This window comes from Gorilla gorilla, chromosome 20 (assembly GCF_029281585.2).
Source record: "Gorilla gorilla gorilla isolate KB3781 chromosome 20, NHGRI_mGorGor1-v2.1_pri, whole genome shotgun sequence".
In the NCBI taxonomy this organism is placed as follows: Eukaryota; Metazoa; Chordata; class Mammalia; order Primates; family Hominidae; genus Gorilla; species Gorilla gorilla.
Genome location: NC_073244.2, coordinates 28,147,513 through 28,164,246, shown reverse-complemented (window position 1 = coordinate 28,164,246; position 16,734 = coordinate 28,147,513). Strand labels below are relative to the sequence as shown.

General features: G+C 44.5%; 1 pseudogene; it reads right to left on the bottom strand.

Moving 5' to 3' along the window:
* Positions 1-2,475: 2,475 nt before the first annotated feature.
* On the bottom strand, positions 2,476-3,589 carry LOC129528783 (uncharacterized; annotated as a pseudogene).
* Positions 3,590-16,734: the final 13,145 nt, after the last annotated feature.

Here is a 16,734-nt window from a genome sequence, read left to right as displayed (position 1 = left end):
TTCTTTTATTGGCAAAAACACAGAGGTTTGTACAATAATTGGTTGATCTATTTATATACCCAGTTAGATTTCAGTTTACTATGTACAAAAAACCTAGTGACCAAAGTTAAACAGGAAAGGGGGCAGCTTTAGGCATAATTAATTTAACAATTTCTCTCTTTTGGTCAACCTCTCAATTTTGAGAGATAGACCAAAACTTTAGACATTGATATTACCCTGTCACCATCAAAAATGTACTTATTTGGTGGCGGCAGCAGCAGTGGCCGAGGCTGAGGGAAGATGGCAGACAGCGTGGACCACATAGACATTTACGCAGATGTGGGTGAAGAGTTAAACCAGGAAGCTGAATATCGTGGGTATGACCAGATAGATTTGTATGACTATGTCATATCTCCATCTGCAAATAATGGAGATGCCACAGAAGACTGGGATTACATGGATACTCTCCCACCAACTGTTGGTGATGATGTGGGTAAAGGAGTGGCACCTATTGTTGTCTATACATATACTGGAAAGAGAATTGCATTATATATTGGAAATCTAACATGGTGGACAACAGATGAAGACTTAACTGAAGCAGTTCATTCTTTGGGAGTAAATGATATTTTGGAGATAATTTTTTTCGGTTTTTTTTTTTTTTTTTTTGCAGTTGCAAGATTTAATAGAGTGAAAACAGAGCTCCTATACAAAGGGAGGGGACCCAAAGAAGGTAGCAGTCACCAGCTCGAATGCCTGGGTTTATATCCTGACCATTGTCCCTCCTGCTGTGCTCTCAAGCAATAGATGATTGGCTATTTCTTTACCTCCTGTCTTTGCCTAATTAGCATTTTAGTGAGCTCTCTTTACTACCTGATTGGTCAGATGTGAGCTAAGTTGCAAGCCCCGTGTTTAAAGGTGGATGCAGTCACCTTCCCAGCTAGGCTTAGGGATTCTTAGTCGGCCTAGGAAATCCAGCTAGTTCTGTCTCTCAGTGCCCCCTCTCAACAGGAAAACCCAAGTGCTGTTGGGGAGATTGGCTGACGACCACTCTAACTTCTTCCTGCTGAATTGGGGTATAGTAGGGGTCGTGCAGTTGAGATTTCCTTGAGAAGAGTGCCTTCAATGTCATCAACTTTGGACTGTATCTGGGGCTCCATTTGAAGAACCATTTGTAGCTTTACAGCTTCGATTCTGGAGGAGACAAACTTAACAAGGAGGTTAAAGATACAGAGTCCAAAGAGGAGTAACAATATTATAGCTGCTAGAGGTCCTAAGAAGGGGAGAATCCAGGGCATCCATTGGCTGAGGAGGCCCCAGGTCCAGTGTTTTGAAGCTCCTCTGCTCTACATTATATTTGATCTCAAATTTCTTTAACTTTCTTGGTGACAATTCTGGATTGATTAACATAATAACAGCATTGTTCCCGTAAAAATAAACAAATTCCCCCTGTTTCGGTGGTTAGCAAGTCTAAAGCTCTTTGATTTTGAAGAACTACTGCTGCTAGGGAGTGAAGCTGATTTTGCACTAACCTCCACTATCTGTTGGGTTTCTGTACTCCTAAAATTGGAGTATTGTAGGGGCTATTGCATGGTTTTACCAGGCCTTGGGCTTTTAGGTCCTTAACAATCTTTTGGAGTCGTTGTTAGGCCTCGGGTTTAAGGGGGTACTGCTTTTGGTAGGGAAAAGAGGTGGAATCCTTTAGTTTAACTTGAACAGGATGGGCATTCTTTGCTCATCCATATTGTCCTTCTGTTGCCCAGACTTCAGGATTAATTCCTTCCTCAAGTAGGGGACACCAAATGGGTGTTCCTTGTCCTATGTTCAGATGTATGATTGCCCTTGCTTTTGCTAGAATGTCTCTCCCTAACAAGGGAGTGGGGCTTTTATGCATAATTAGAAAAGCATGTGAAAAGAGTAAATTTCCCCAGTCACAACTTAGTGGCTGGGAAAAGTTTCTAGTGACTGGCTGTCCTAGGACCCCTCTGATAGTGACAGATCTGGAGGACAGTTGTCCAGGACAGGAGAGTAAGACTGAGAAGGCTGTGCCAGTGTCCAGGAGACAGTTAACCTCCTGGCCCTCAATGGTCAAGCATACCTGGGGCTCTGTGAGGGTGATGGCATGTGCTGGCACTTGCCCCAGGAACACTCAGTCCTGCTGCTGGATCATCTGATTAGTGGCTTCTGACTCAGAGGACCTTCATCCCTTGGGGCAGTTGGCCTTCCAGTGATTCCCTTGACATAAGGGGCATGGATGAGGGGTTGGCTTATTTCTACTTGGACAATCTTTTTTAGTGTCCTTGTAGACCTCACTGGAAGCAAGCCCTATTAGGCATTTGATTTGCCCAGCTTTTCTCTCTTCCAGAGCCTCCAAAGTCTGCTTGCCTGAGGGCCATGACTAAAGTGGTGGCCTTTTTTTTGTAATTCTGTTTGTCCCATTCTGTCTGCTCTCCTGATCTCTATTATAAAAAACTGAGGTTGCCAAGTTCAATAGGGTTTCTAAGTTTTGCTCGGGCCTAAGGCGGACTTTTGAAGTTTTTTTCTAATGTCCACAGCTGACTGAGTGATAAACTTATCCTTTAAGATTAGTTGGCCTTCAATAGAGTCAGGTGACAGAGAGGGATGCTTTCTCCATGCCTCCCTTAATCTCTCCAGAAAGGCAGTAGGATTTTCTTCCTTTCCTTGTGTTATACTGGACATCATTGAATAATTCATAGGCTTTTTCCTAGTTTTTCTTAGTCCTTCTAGCATGCAAGTTAGCAAATGTCTGTGGCACCAATCTCCATGTTCTGATTCTGTGTCCCAGTGAGGGGCTACACTGTCAACTGCCTGCTGGCCTGTGGGGAATCATTCTCTTTCTTCTGTTGTCATCCTATCATTGACCTGACTAAGATACCAGAGATCACCAAGCTCTCAGGCTGCAGTAATGGTGGCACTTCTCTCATTTGTGGTTAGTGTCTGATATAGCAGTAACATTATATCTCTCCATGTCAGATGTTAGGATTGTCCTAACCCTTGTAAAACATCAATATAGCCATCAGGGTTATCTGAGAATTTACCTAGGTCTATTTTAACTTGTTTTAAGTCTGAGAGAGAAAAAGGTATACACACACTGGCTGGGCCAAATTCTCCTCCTCCCACTGCTTGGAGTGGACATAATGGGGGAATATTGGCACTCTTTGACTCATTGTTTACCCCTTTGTATATCTCCTTTTGGACCATTAGGGTTGAAGGGGTGTCCTTATTAGTTGGGGAAGGATTTGGGGGGACACTGGGGTAGGGAGGTAGACTCTGAGGGCTTCCTGTAGGGCTTTTTACATAATTGCACTTTTTACATAATCGCAAGTTGTCCCTTAATGAAAAGAAAGTTTGCACATATGGCACTTCACTCCATTTGCCTTCCTTTTTACAAAAGAGGTCTAGCTGTAAGATGGTGTTATAGTTTATACTTCCCTCAGGAGGCCAGGCTTTTCCCCTTGAAGAGGATATCATGGTGAGGTTGTACTGCAGAAGAATATAAGTCATTTCTTTCTTAGTGTCTGAGGGTCAATTGGCCCCAATTCTCCAGAATATATCTTAGGGACATTTTTGCCTTGGGGGGAATATTTCCCATCTGAAAAAAGAACATAGGGATGCCAGCACCCCTGGTCATTTTCCGATAAGCATTAGTCATAGAGCGGCCTCTATGTTCCTAATGCTTATTCCTTTCCAGGGTGCATAACCACCCATGGGCCTCTGCTTATCAGATTAGTTATGCTCACTGATGTAGCAGTCCTGCACCTCTTTTCCCACCTCTCTTGACCACAAAGAAAGGGGTCCAGGCTGCTGGATTCTAGTGGCCCTTTACCAACTTGCCCAACATTGTCTTTGTGCTCAGGGGTGAGTACTAGACCTGGGCTAGGTTCCTAAGTATTTCATAACAACCCAGCTGCCCCATCAAGATGCATTCCCATAAACAACCGTTCTTATGCAAATTCATTTCAGAGAGGGTGTAGGTAACCCTTTGAGTCAGGATTGAAATAGTCTTTTTTGATTCTGTAAGTACTTTAAGGCTTGGCTGAGTGCAAACAGCTCGCGCATTTGAGCAGACCAATTATTAGGCAATTTTTCCAACTCTGCTTCCACAAGAGTCTCCCTATCAATTACTGAATACCCCCTTTTTTTTTTTCTCAGTCACCTGGGAGGAACCATCTATCATCCTGTCCTGAAGGGATTTCCTCTTAGGTCTGGTTGGACCTTTGTATAGTAATTAAGATTTAAATCCCCTGTAAGGAAATCTGCTGGGTTAAGGGAATTATCAGTGGTTAGTGTTAAATTACCTTTTTCTAACAGAATAGCCCCGTATTTTAAGACTTTTTGAGTTTGTAAGCTACTTTTTTCTTTTTTGGCTTAAACTAATTCTGAACTGGTGAGGTGTGCTCACAATGAGGTTTCCTCTAAAAGTTACTTTTCTACTTTCTACTGCTACAAAAGCAGTTGCCACTATAGATTGAATGCACTTGGGCCATCCGTCAGTCACTGGGTTAAGGATTTTTGATAAGAAGGCTATGGGTTGTCAGTGGTCTCAGTGTTTTCAGGCTACGCCCTTGTTTACAGTGACAACAGGGTAGTATTGGAGTGTTATAGGGTCATGGATAAGACCTTCATTTCTCAACTATAGGTTTTAAATTTACCCTGGCTTTTAAAGGAATAGGGCACACTTTTTTCTTCTACTTCTATCTCTCTCTTTCTTTCTCTCTTTGACTCCCTCTTTGTCTCTCTGCCTCTTTCTCCTCTCTCTCTCTCTGTCTGTCTCTCTCTCTCTGTCTGTCTCTCTCTCTCTGTCTGTATCTCTCTCTCTCTGTCTCTCTCTCTCTCTCTGTCTCTCTTAGCCATTTACAAAGTTGGGGCCCTTGCCAGGGTGGTGGGGAACAGGTCACACGTAACTGCCCATGTTGAAAGCTGTATACCCATGTTGAAATCAGGAGGGGCACCAGGGACAAGACTCCCTGGGTTTATAGCCTAGATACCTAAGGATGCATCATAGAGTTTCCTTAGATCCCTTTGGAGATACAACTTGCTAGAGGAAATGAAAATCTGAACCATTAGTACCTAGGAGGCAGGGATCAGAGGAAGTAGATTCAGAGGTAAGGAGAATTTTGGGGCTACATTTTCAAGAAAGTCATGCTCAGGACCCAGGAGTTATGGGTCAGAAGGAAAGGTAGGGGCACACACGTGGGTGAGTGTTGAGTAGAGACTTCTGGCTGTGCCATAATCTCAACTGGCTAATGCCAGGACTTCAGGATGACAGCTTTCTGCCTCTAGTTGGCCCTCAGCTTCCCCAAGAAAATTGAAAGTGGAAGCTGGTTCCAGGCAGGCCAACATTCCCAACCCAGAACGGTTGGGGGTTGTTAGAAAGCCCTTCCCCAGACAGCCTCACACCTGAGTCTTAAGTCCCTTGGCCAAGCTAATTGTTTTTAACCAGCTGACAGGTGCCCAGTATTTTCCTCCAATTCTAAGGAAGGATAGGACAGAATAGCAAGCGAAAGTGGTCCAACGTTACTCACCACTTTGGAGGTCACTTCATGGTCACCAAAATGTTGCCGGGGAGTCCTTGCTCCCAGAGCTCCCAAGATGGTGGCAGGCCACTTCCAAAATGGCAGCAGGCCACTTCCAAGATTGTGGCAAGCCTTATGTTCTCTGACCTGGGGTCCTTGGCTTCATGGATTCCAAGGAATGGAATCTTGGGCCATGAGGTGAGTGTTATAGTTCTATTAGAAGCCATGGGTCATGGAAGAGAACCATGGAACCCAGTGACTAGTGTTCTGCTTGATTAGAATGAACCCAGGAACTTAGCCATGCAGGAACAATGGCAAGCCTTTAGCCTGATTAGGAGCAGCAATGGGTGCCTTGCTGGATCAGGAGCACAGTGGACACCTTGCTGGATCTGGAGGGATGAAAGTCAGTGGCAGGTCTGCAATGGCGGCAAATAGCAGTGGTGGACAGCAATCAAAAGCTCAGCTCGAGCTGTAACAAACATAGACCAGAAAAGAGTGCAGTTGTGAGATCTAATAGAGTGAAAACAGAGCTCCCAGGCCAGGCTCAGTGGCTTACACCTGTAATCCCAGCACTTTGGGAGGCCAAAGCAGGTGGATCACCTGAGGTAGGGGGTTCGAGACCAGCCTGGCCAACATGGAGAAACCCTGTCTCTACTAAAAAATACAAAATTAGTCGGGCATGGTGGTGCATGCCTGTCATCCCAGCTACTCGGGAGGCTGAAGCAGGAGAATCCCTTGAACCCAGGAGGTGGAGGTTGCAGTGAGCCAAGATCATGCCATTGCACTCCAGCCTGGGCAAAAAGAGTGAAACTACATCTCAAAAAAAAAAAAGAAAGAAAGAAAGAAAGAAAACAGAGCTCCCATACAAAGGGAGGGGACACAAAGAGGGTAGCCCAACATAATTTTTTTTTTTTTTGAGACAGAGTCTTGCTCTGTCACCCAGAATGGAGTGCAGTGGTGTGATCTTGGCTCACTGCAAGCTCCACCTCCTGGGTTTACACCATTCTCCTGCCTCAGCCTCCTGAGTAGCTGGGACTACAGGGGGCCACCACTACACCTGGCTAATTTTTTTGTATTTTTTAGTAGACATGGGGTTTCACCATGTTAGCCAGGATGGTCTCAATCTCCTGACCTCATGATCCACCTGCCTCAGCCTCCCAAAGTGCTGGGATTACAGGCGTGAGCCACCGTGCCCAGGCCTGCACTCCATTATTGACCACACTAGCTTTTAATTCTTTTAGTAATGTAAACTCTACAGGAGTGTGTTCATTTAAAAGATTTTGCGGATCATTCAGGTCAGGCCTTATGGTAATAGGAAAAGTGCAAGGTCCTAAAGGTTCCCTAGCCACAGCAGCAGTGCACAAAATTTTTTGTTTGGGGGTTTCTACTTCTGTTATTGGAGGGTGTGGCAGCGGCCAATTCTCCTCTCCTGTTTCCTGCTTAGCAAGTGGCCAATTCTCCTCTCCTTTCTCCTGCTCATTGTTTTCAATAGGTGCAGTCGGAGGAACAAATAATTTTTTTAAACCTTGAGACTCAGAACCAGGCTCCTGTTGTGTGACAGAATAAGGAGGAGACAACAGCTGTAGGACCGTGCGAACAAAACCCCAAGAGGAAAAAGCAGAAGGGTCTACTTTGGGACCTTTTTGATGAGCCCATTTCAATTTGTCTCCTACTCTGTCCCAATTTTCCACATTGAGAGTGCCTGCCTGCAGAAACCATGGGTTATGTGTAATAACCTCCTGCAGAAGCTTAGTTAATGTCTGTGAATTAACTTGAGCTCCAGACTGTTTCAATAAAACTTTAAGCAACAGCACATAATGTTTTTCTTCAACAGACAAATTCTACCCCATGTTACCCTGATTCAGAAACTTCCCATTCTCAGTACTTCTTTAGAGCACTGGCCTTATATTCCCTGCTGACAGACTCGTCCTGGGGTCCCGATTCATCTGGTAAATTTCACTTCCTCTGCTCTAGCAGACCTTCTTCGTTCATGTCTTTGAAGTCCCTGCTGGTGGTGCCACTTGTCATGGAGCCTGGAAGATGGAACAGAGGACAAACACGGGAATAAAGACAAAGACACTAGAGTATGTTTTCAAGAAGGGGTCAGGGGGCTCCTTGCTTCTAGTGAGCAAGGCCCTTGAGCTTCTAGAGCCCTTTGTATTTATTAAGTAAAGGAAATAGGGAGAAAGGGGTGGTTGTCAGTCAGCTGCTTGATTTAGTGCAGGCCTGCACGAATGCTTTCTTTGAACAGTAGACTCCAGATGTTCCAGTAGACAACTGCAAGGAGCACAGTGCCAGGGAGTGACTGCCCTCAGCATATCTTCTGGTGGCAGGCACAGATGTGAGTTTGCCCACATCCTGCATTCATGATAAACAGTTTGCTCTTTAATCGTATAGCCTCCAGTGGAATGCTGAGTTGGTCACGACCCTCAGGCTTTTGGCTCCTAACAAGAACAGTTTGCTGTTTGCTCATATAGCCTCCAGTGGTATACTGAGTTGGTCACGACCCTCATTCCTTTGGCCTCCAACAGTAGCAGGCAAAGTGAGAGAATAAAAAAGGTTAATACCCTACAAGAGTTGCAAAGTACAACAGAAAGCATAGCAAGGAACAAATTATCTGGAGTGAATGTGTCTGTGTCTGGACCAGGATTCACTCAGCCTCCTGAGTTATCTTCTTCAGCATAATGTCCGAGGTCTGTGTTGTCCGAGGAAGCCACATGGTCCAGGGCTGTGAGGTCCTGCAGTGTCATTTCCTTCATTTCTGATACCGAGTTGGGTCCTAGCCAAGCCATGGTAAGGTCTGATGCCTCGTGCTGGAATCCAAAGAGGACCTGAGGGGGTGTGAACACAAGCATACTATCTTCCCCACGTTAGCAAATCATCTGGACCACACCATACATTACTATTTACATCTTTCCATAAAACTGAAGGTTTTATATCTTGAGTGATTTTTGCAAGGTGCTTGTCTATAGCTGATTGAAATTTATCATCTAAATTTAAGAAACTCAGGGTAAATAAGGCTTGTGCCAAAAGTGTTGCAGGGTCCTTACTCATATTTCCCGTTTTTTGTTTTCTGAGCATATTTAAGGGCAGAGTGGACACTCTTTATTATAGCCTGTCCTTGGGGGTTATATGGGATGTCTTGGAATGTTGGATGTTCCATGTGTGACAAAATTGGTGAAACTGTGAGCTGGCATAAGCCAGACCATTATCAGTCTTAATTTTTTGGGGGCCGCCTCATAAATGCAAAAGTTAAGAGAAGATGTTTAATGATATATTGGATGGACTCTCCAGGAAGAGCATGAGCGCTAATTAGGTGGGAATAGGTATCAGTGGATACATGTACATATCTCAGTTTTCCAAATTCAGGGACATGTGTAACATCTGTTTGCCATGCTGATTAGGTTCTAGTCCTCTAAGGTTAACACCTGTTGAAGGAGGGGATGTGCCTGTGAGCTGGCAATCTGGGCATTGCAGGATAATTTGTTTAGCTAGTCTTTGGGTAAATTGAAATTGTTTAGTTAAGTTTCTCCAATTTTGGTGGAAAAATTGGTGTGATTGGGTGGCTTGGTCAAGCAAGTGATGTCATAACCTGCAGGTCTGCTTGATCGCTGTCATGAACTAGTGGGCTGGGCAGCAAGCTTTGGGCCCAAATGTGTGTGATAAAAACAGGATGTGTTTGTTAATGTAGCAATTTCTTAAGTCAAAGAAAAAGGGCACACAGAGTGGGCTCAAGAGTTGACTTAATGAGGACTGTTTCAAGGTTTTGCAATAAATAAATGGAGTAAGCAGAGTCATTAACAATATTGATAGGCTGAGTGGAAAAGGTTTCCAGGACCAATACTAGGGCTCCAACCTTAGCTGAGTACTAGTAAATCTAGATCAAGTGAGGAAGTTATGTGGTTCCCACCAGATAGCTGCTTTTCCATTTTTACCAGAGCCATCAGTGAAAACTGTTAAAGCGCATTAGGTATGGGGGAGTGAACTACCTTTGTAGGCATACTTACAGGAGTGTAAGTGCTAGAGTAGTTCGTCAGTGGGAAGGGTACTTTCTATATGGCCCACATAATCAGAGAGTGCTATTTAAAGATCTAGAGATAAGGGGGGGTGTGGTGGCTCATGCCTGTAATCCCAGCACTTTGGGAGGCCAAGACAGACAGATCACGAGGTCAGGAGATCGAGACCATCCTGGCTAACACAGTGAAAGCCCATCTCTACTAAAAATACAAAAAAAAGTTAGCCGGGTGTGATGGCGGGCCCCTGTAGTCCTAGGTACTCAGGGAGGCTGAGGCAGGAGAATGGCGTGAACCCAGGAGGCAGAGCTTGCAGCTTTCAGTGAGCTGAGATCGCACCGCTGCACTCCAGCCTAGGTGATAGAGCAAGACTGTGTCTCAAAAAAAAAAAAAAAAAAAAAAATCTAGAGATAAGGGCAGGACTCCTTCGAATTGTTTTTTACTTAAGGGTATTCTTATGACATCAGAGTCATAATCTTGCAATCGATTGCATCATCTGTGGCCTGTATAAATGACTTTACCAATTAGCTGGATATAGGGGGACAGTGTTTTAGTCCCAGTGTGTGAGCAAAAACCCATTCTAGGAAGCACAGCCCTGGGGCCATCTGTCGTATTAATCCTGTTGGGGAATGTTTTGTAGGAGAAACAAACAACTGGACTGAATATTGTGGGTCTATGCAATCTAGTTTCCTATGAGAAATAGCTTGCTCTATTTCCTCAATTTCCCTATTTGCAGTGGGGGTTAAATACCTGGGGGAGTCCAGGGTTTCATTGCCCTTTAGGATAGAAAACAGGTTCTGCAACTTATCAGTAGTTATGCCCAAGGTGGGGTGAAGCCAGGTAATATTGCCTAGTAATTTTTGATAATCATTTAAGGTATATAAGTTGCCAGTATTTAACATTTTGAGGTATTACTGACCGGGAAGTTAGTATGTATCTAAGATATTTCCAAGGGCAGGACATCTGTACCTTTTCAGGTGCTATGATTAAACCTCTTAACTGTGTATTCCTTTTGACAGGGGCATATAAACTCAAAAGTATTGGCTCCATTGGGGCCACCAGTAAGATGTCATCCAGATGATAATGCAATTAGGAAATTCTTTTCTACTGGGAAGCAAAGCCTGATTTACATGATACTGACACATGGTAGGACTGTTTAGCATTCCTTGAGGAAGTACTTTCCAATGAATTGGAGGAGCTGGCCTTTCATTATTTATAGCTGGTATTGTAAATGCAAATTTTTCTCTTTCCTGTTCTGCAAGGGAAATAATATAAAAGCAGTCTTTTAAGTCAATAATGAATATAGGCCAATCTTGAGGAATCACCGTGGGGAAAGGGAGCCCCTGTTGAAGGGGCCCCACAGGTTACAAATTAGCATTGATAGCACATAAGTCATGCACAAGTTTCCATTTACCAGACTTTTTGGGAATGACGAAAATAGGTGAATTCCAAGTGCTGTCTGATGGTTCTAAATGGCCAGCTTTTAATGGCTCCTCAACTAATTTATGGGCTCATTGTAATTTCTCTCCCTTTAAAGGCCACTGTTCTACCTAAATTGGATCTTGAGAGAGCCACGTCAGGGGTAGGGGAGGAATAACAACAGTGGCCATTATTAGAAAGAGGTCTGCAGAGTAACCCCCCATTGGGCTAATAGGTCCCATCCACAAACATTAACTGGGATGGAAATGATTTGAGGTTGTATAACTGCTTTCCTTCTCTCTGAATCATGACATATTAAGGGGTGCATGCTCTGCTTGGCTGTGAGCACTTCCCTGATGACGACAATTTTTTGTTTCTGAGTGACCCAAGGCCAAGTTTCTGGCCAGTTTTCATCACTAATGATCAAAATGTTCACCCCTGTGTCCAATAGGCCAGTAAAATTTTTATTTTCAATTTTTAAGGTAATCATGAGTCTCTGATCAGTGATTGATTGGTTCCAATATACTCCTGTGGCTTCCGTGTTTCCAAAACCTCCTTGTCCCCTTTCCTTTCCCTGGGCATTGGGAACCCAGTATGGTAAGAGTAGTAACTGAGCTATTTTAGATTTAGGGGGAAGAATATGTAGACCTTTACATTAAATCATAATTAATATCTCACCTTGGTAATCACTATCAATTACCCCAGTGAGCACATTGACTCCTTTACTGGATAGGTTTCATCGCACTAGGACCAGTCCCACTGTTCCCAGAGGCAGTGGACCCCAGATCCCTGTTGCAACCCTTTAGGGTGTTCTCCTTCTTTTAGCACTAATTTGTCAGGGCAGAGTAAGTCCAGTCCTGCACTCCCCAAGGTGGCTGCTCTGAAAGAGGGGACTGTGGGCTTTCCATCTAACCGAGGAAAGCCACTGGCATTGCCCCAGTGTGGAATGGGGTCTGGGGCCAGCCCCTCGTGAAATGTCCCACCTGATTGCTTAGGGGGTTGACATTTTTATCAAATTTGGACTTGCATTGATTTGCCCAGTGTTTCCCCTTTTTACATCGGGGGCATGTAGAAGGGTTTTTTTTTTTTTTCCTGAGTTACTTTGGTCTTTACTATCGGGGCATTCCCACTTCACATGACCTGGCTCTCCGCATAGAAAACAATTTGGGTTTTTCTCCCTTTTCAATTTAGGAGGCTTTAATACAATAGCCTGCATTGCCTGCTGGCAGTCTACATTAGCATTTTCATAAGCCAATTGCAACAATAAGATTTCAGCAGCCTGGGTGTGACTAATTTGTCTCTTAATTGCCTGTGTTAACCGACTGATAACAAATGGCTCCTTAGGCCCTTGTTGAACATTTACAAAAGATCCCTGTTGAACTCCATCTTCAGGAATTCAGTCCCAAGCCCTGCAAGCACACAAAAACACTTGCGCATAGGCCTGGGGAACAAAATTAATTGTTCTTGTACATTGACATAGGGACCCCTCCCCTGGAGCATAGCGGCCGTTATGTTTTGCCCAGCCAACTGATTCTGGTTGGCTTGTTGTTAGCACAACTCATCATATTCTGCCTTCCAGAGGAGACATTGACTGGCTTCTAAAGTTGTTTTAGCTAGCAGTGGCCAGTCCCACGGGGTGATATGGAAGTTGGCTGCTGTGGCAACTTTATAGGTGTTAAAAGTAATGGGTTCATGTACCCAATTGCCTTGTTGATCTTGCATCACCGGGCATGCCAAAAGCTCCCCTTCTAATGCTGCTTGCCTAAGACAGGGTCCCATAACTGTAGTGTATCCCTTGTCTTTTTTCCAATTTACTGGGGGAGGGGGCACAGGGAAAATCTCTGTCTCCTCTGTGGCACCTTTACCTGGTAACAGCAGGGCTGGGGGAGGAGGAGGAGGTGGTAAGGTAGATGATGGTTCTTCCTCCCTTCCCTTTTTAGGCACTTCTGTGTAGAGCGGGGCCCAAGCAGCCCTAACAAAGCCCCTAACATTAAAGATGTTACTGGGACCTGTTGCCCTTGCGCATGATGTCATCTAAGATTTCTCCCCACTTGTTCCCAGAGCTCTAGGTCTAGCGTGCCTTCCTCTGGGAACCATGGGTTATGAAAAACAACAGTTTGCATTAGGTCCCTTAATTGGGCTTCCAAAACTGAGGCTCCACTAGCTTGAAGCAGCTGTTTCAATACTTTTATATGCTGTTGCTGTTGAGCTGATAACTGTTGTCCCATGATGAAACCCTAGCTTGAAAATCCCCTCAAACTTGGAAATCCTGAACGGGCACTGATTACTTACTGCACAGTCTCTTCACCTTTGTTTTTGAGGGTTCCGTTGCAGCTTTGTTCACATGGGGCACCAGCTGCCGGGTCTGTCCCATAGACCCTGGCCAATTGAATGAAAGGAGTACTGAGACACAGGTATGCAGTGTAAGAGCAGCTAGAGGACTGCCCAGCACTTGTGGTCAAAGACAAGAGCAGCCCCGAACAGCTGGAGCTGCTTGCTTTTATTCAGTACAGACAAAATACAGAAAGCCTGGAGCAAACACAATCTGCGGGTAATTAACATTATTGTTCCCCCTTTCAGAGAGCAGTCATGCGCATGGATGATCAAAGGTCAGCTTCTGGACAACATGAGCAAACAAGCCTATTTAATATAAATTCCCCTACATTCCCTTGTACCTACTCCTCACCCTCTGCCTCAGGGTAAGAGAATGGCTGCCATCAGCTTATTCTCCCCCAGAGTTTTGCAGAGCCTTCTGACCTTTCAAAAGGCCTGCTCCTTTCCCTATAATTTCTCCCCGCATTTTGACTAATCCCCCACAATCTGTCATTTAATTATTTCTATAAAAAATATTTAAGGCCAGGCGGCATGGCTCACACCTGTAATCCCAGCATGTTGGGAGGCCAAGGCAGGTGGATTACCTGAGGTCAGGAGTTCGAGACCAGCCTGAGCAACATGGATAAACCTCATCTCTACTAAAAATACAAAATTAGCCAGGCGTGGTGACGCCTGCCTGTAATCCCAGCTACTCAGGAGGCAGAAGCAGGAGAATCACTTGAACCCAGGAGGTTCAGGTTGCGGTGAGCCAAGATTGCGCCATTGCACTCCAGCCTGGGCATCAAGAGCAAAACTCCGTCTCAAAAAAAAAAAAAGTTAATATGTACAAACCATGATTAATCAATAGGACAGCCCCCAGACATAGTTTGTGGTTTGGGGGCTGTAGGGAAAAGAAAGAGAGATCAGACTGTTACTGTGTCTATGTAGAAAGGGAACACATAAGGGACTCCATTTTGAAAAAGACCTGTACTTTGAATAATTGCTTTGCTGAGATGTTGTTAATTTGTAGCTTTGCCCCAGCCACTTTGACCCAGTCACTTTGACCCAACCTGGAGCTCACAAAAACATGTGTTGTATGAAATCAAGGTTTAAGGGATCTAGGGCTGTGCAGGAAGTGCCTTGTTAACAAAATGTTTACAAGCAGTATACTTGGTAAAAGTCATGGCTATTCTCTAGTCTCAATAAACCAGGGGCACAATGCACTGCGGAAAGCCGCAGGGACATCTGCCCTTGAAAGCTGGGTATTGTCCAAGGTTTCTCCCCATGTGATAGTCTGAAATATGGCCTCATGGGATGAGAAAGACCTGACTGTCCCCCAGCCCGACCCCTGTAAAGAGTCTGTGCTGAGGTGGATTAGTAAAAGAGGAAAGCCTCTTGCAGTTGAGATAGAGGAAGGCCACTGTCTCCTGCCTGCCCCTGGGAACTGAATGTCTCAGTATAAAACCCGATTGTACATTTGTCCTATTCTGAGATAGGAGAAAAACTGCCCTATGGTGGGAGGCAAGACATGTTTACAGCAATGCTGCTTTGTTATTCTTTACTCCGCTGAGATGTTTGGGTGGAGAGAAACATAAATCTGGCCTACGTGCACATCCAGGCATAGTACCTGCCATTGAACTTAATTATGACATAGATTCTTTTGCTCACATGTTTTTTGCTGACCTTCTCCTTACCATCACCCTGCTCTCCTACTACATTCCTTTTTGCTGAAATGATGAAAATAATAATCAATAAAAACTGAGGGAACTCAGAGACCGGTGCTGGTGCAGGTCCTTGGTATGCTGAGCGCCAGTCCCCTGGGCCCACTGTTGTTTCTCTATACTTTGTTTCTGTGTCTTATTTCTTGTCTCAGTCCCACCTGACTAGAAATACCCACAGGTGTGGAGGGGCAGGCCAACCCTTCAGGGGCTACCAAAGGGTCTTGAAGAAAAGAATTCTATAATGTGTATGAGGATGGAATGCAAATTAAATAAATGATTGGGTACAGTTAGGTAGTCGCTTCATTTGGAGTGTCCAGGAGAAAACTTTCTGGTAATGTAATCAGGGATTAAATGGAAATTTATGGTACATAAAGCCTGAATCTTGTTTTCTCCTAAGGTAGTAACTTACAAAAAATGCATTTGAGTTGGTTTTTTTTCTTTGTTACATAGAAACCTAGACCACTAGAGCCACATCAGTCTAATTACCTGCTATCTAATTATTTTAACTTTAATCAGGAACTCTAGCTAGGTGTAGTAGCATGTGTCTATAATCCCAGTTACTTGGGAGGCTGAGGCAGGGGAATTGCTTGAACCAGGGGGGTGGAGGTTGCAGTAGCCAAGATTCTGCCACTGCACTCCAGCCTGGGTTTCAGAGTGAGACTCCTTCTAAAAAAAAAAAAAAAAAAAAAAAAAAAGGACCAGGTGCAGTGCCTCATGCCTGTAATCCTAGAACTTTGGGAGGCCAAGGCAGGCAGAGCATGAGGTCAGATCAAGACCATCCTGGCTAACATGGTGAAACCCCATCTCTACTAAAAACACAAAAAAAATAGCTGGGTGTGGTGGTGGGCATTTGTAGTCCCAGCTACTTGGGAGGCTGAGGCAGGAGAATGGTGTGAAACTGGGAGGCGGAGCTTGCAATGAGCTGAGATTGTGCCAATACACCCTAGCCTGGGTGACAGAGCAAGACTTTGTCTCAAAAAAAAAATTAGCTAGGCGTGGTGGTGCATGCCTGTAATCCCAGCTACTTGGGAGGCTGAGACAGGAGAACCTCTTGAACACTGGAGGTGGAGGTTGCAGTGAGCTGAGATGACGCCACTGCACTCCAACCTGGGTGACAGAGTGAGACTCCGTCTTGAAAAACAAAATTTAATAAACAATTAAGTTAATAATATGTAAATGCTTCTAGAAGGTGCCAAGCACCATCTTATAAAATTTAGCTTCAGCCAGGCATGGTGGCTCACACCTGTAATCCCAGCACTTTGTGAGGGCAAGACAGGTGGATCACCTGAGGTCAGGAGTTCAAGACCAGCCTGGCCAACATGGTAAAACCCCGTCTCTACTAAAAATACAAAAATTAGTCAGGCATGGTGGTGGGCACCTGTAATTCCAGCTACTCGGGAGGCTGAAGCAGGAGAACAGCTTGAGCCTGGGAGGCAGAGGTTGCAGTGAGCCAAGATCGCACCACTGCACTCCAGCCTGGGCAACTGAGTGGGACTCTGTCTCAAAACAACAAAAAACAAAATTTAGCATCAGACTCACACATTCAGGTGACAAGATACAGAAAAGAGATTCAAAATATTAAAAATTCTGCAGCTTGCAAAAAAGAGAAACTAATGTAATCATGCCCCAAAAAGGACAGACCAAAGAAATTTAACTGCACTCACTCTGGTGGAGAAAGAAGTAAATAAGAATTTCTACTAAGTAAAACATATGACCAAATATTTATTTTTTTCTGAAATTAACCTCTTTCATGCC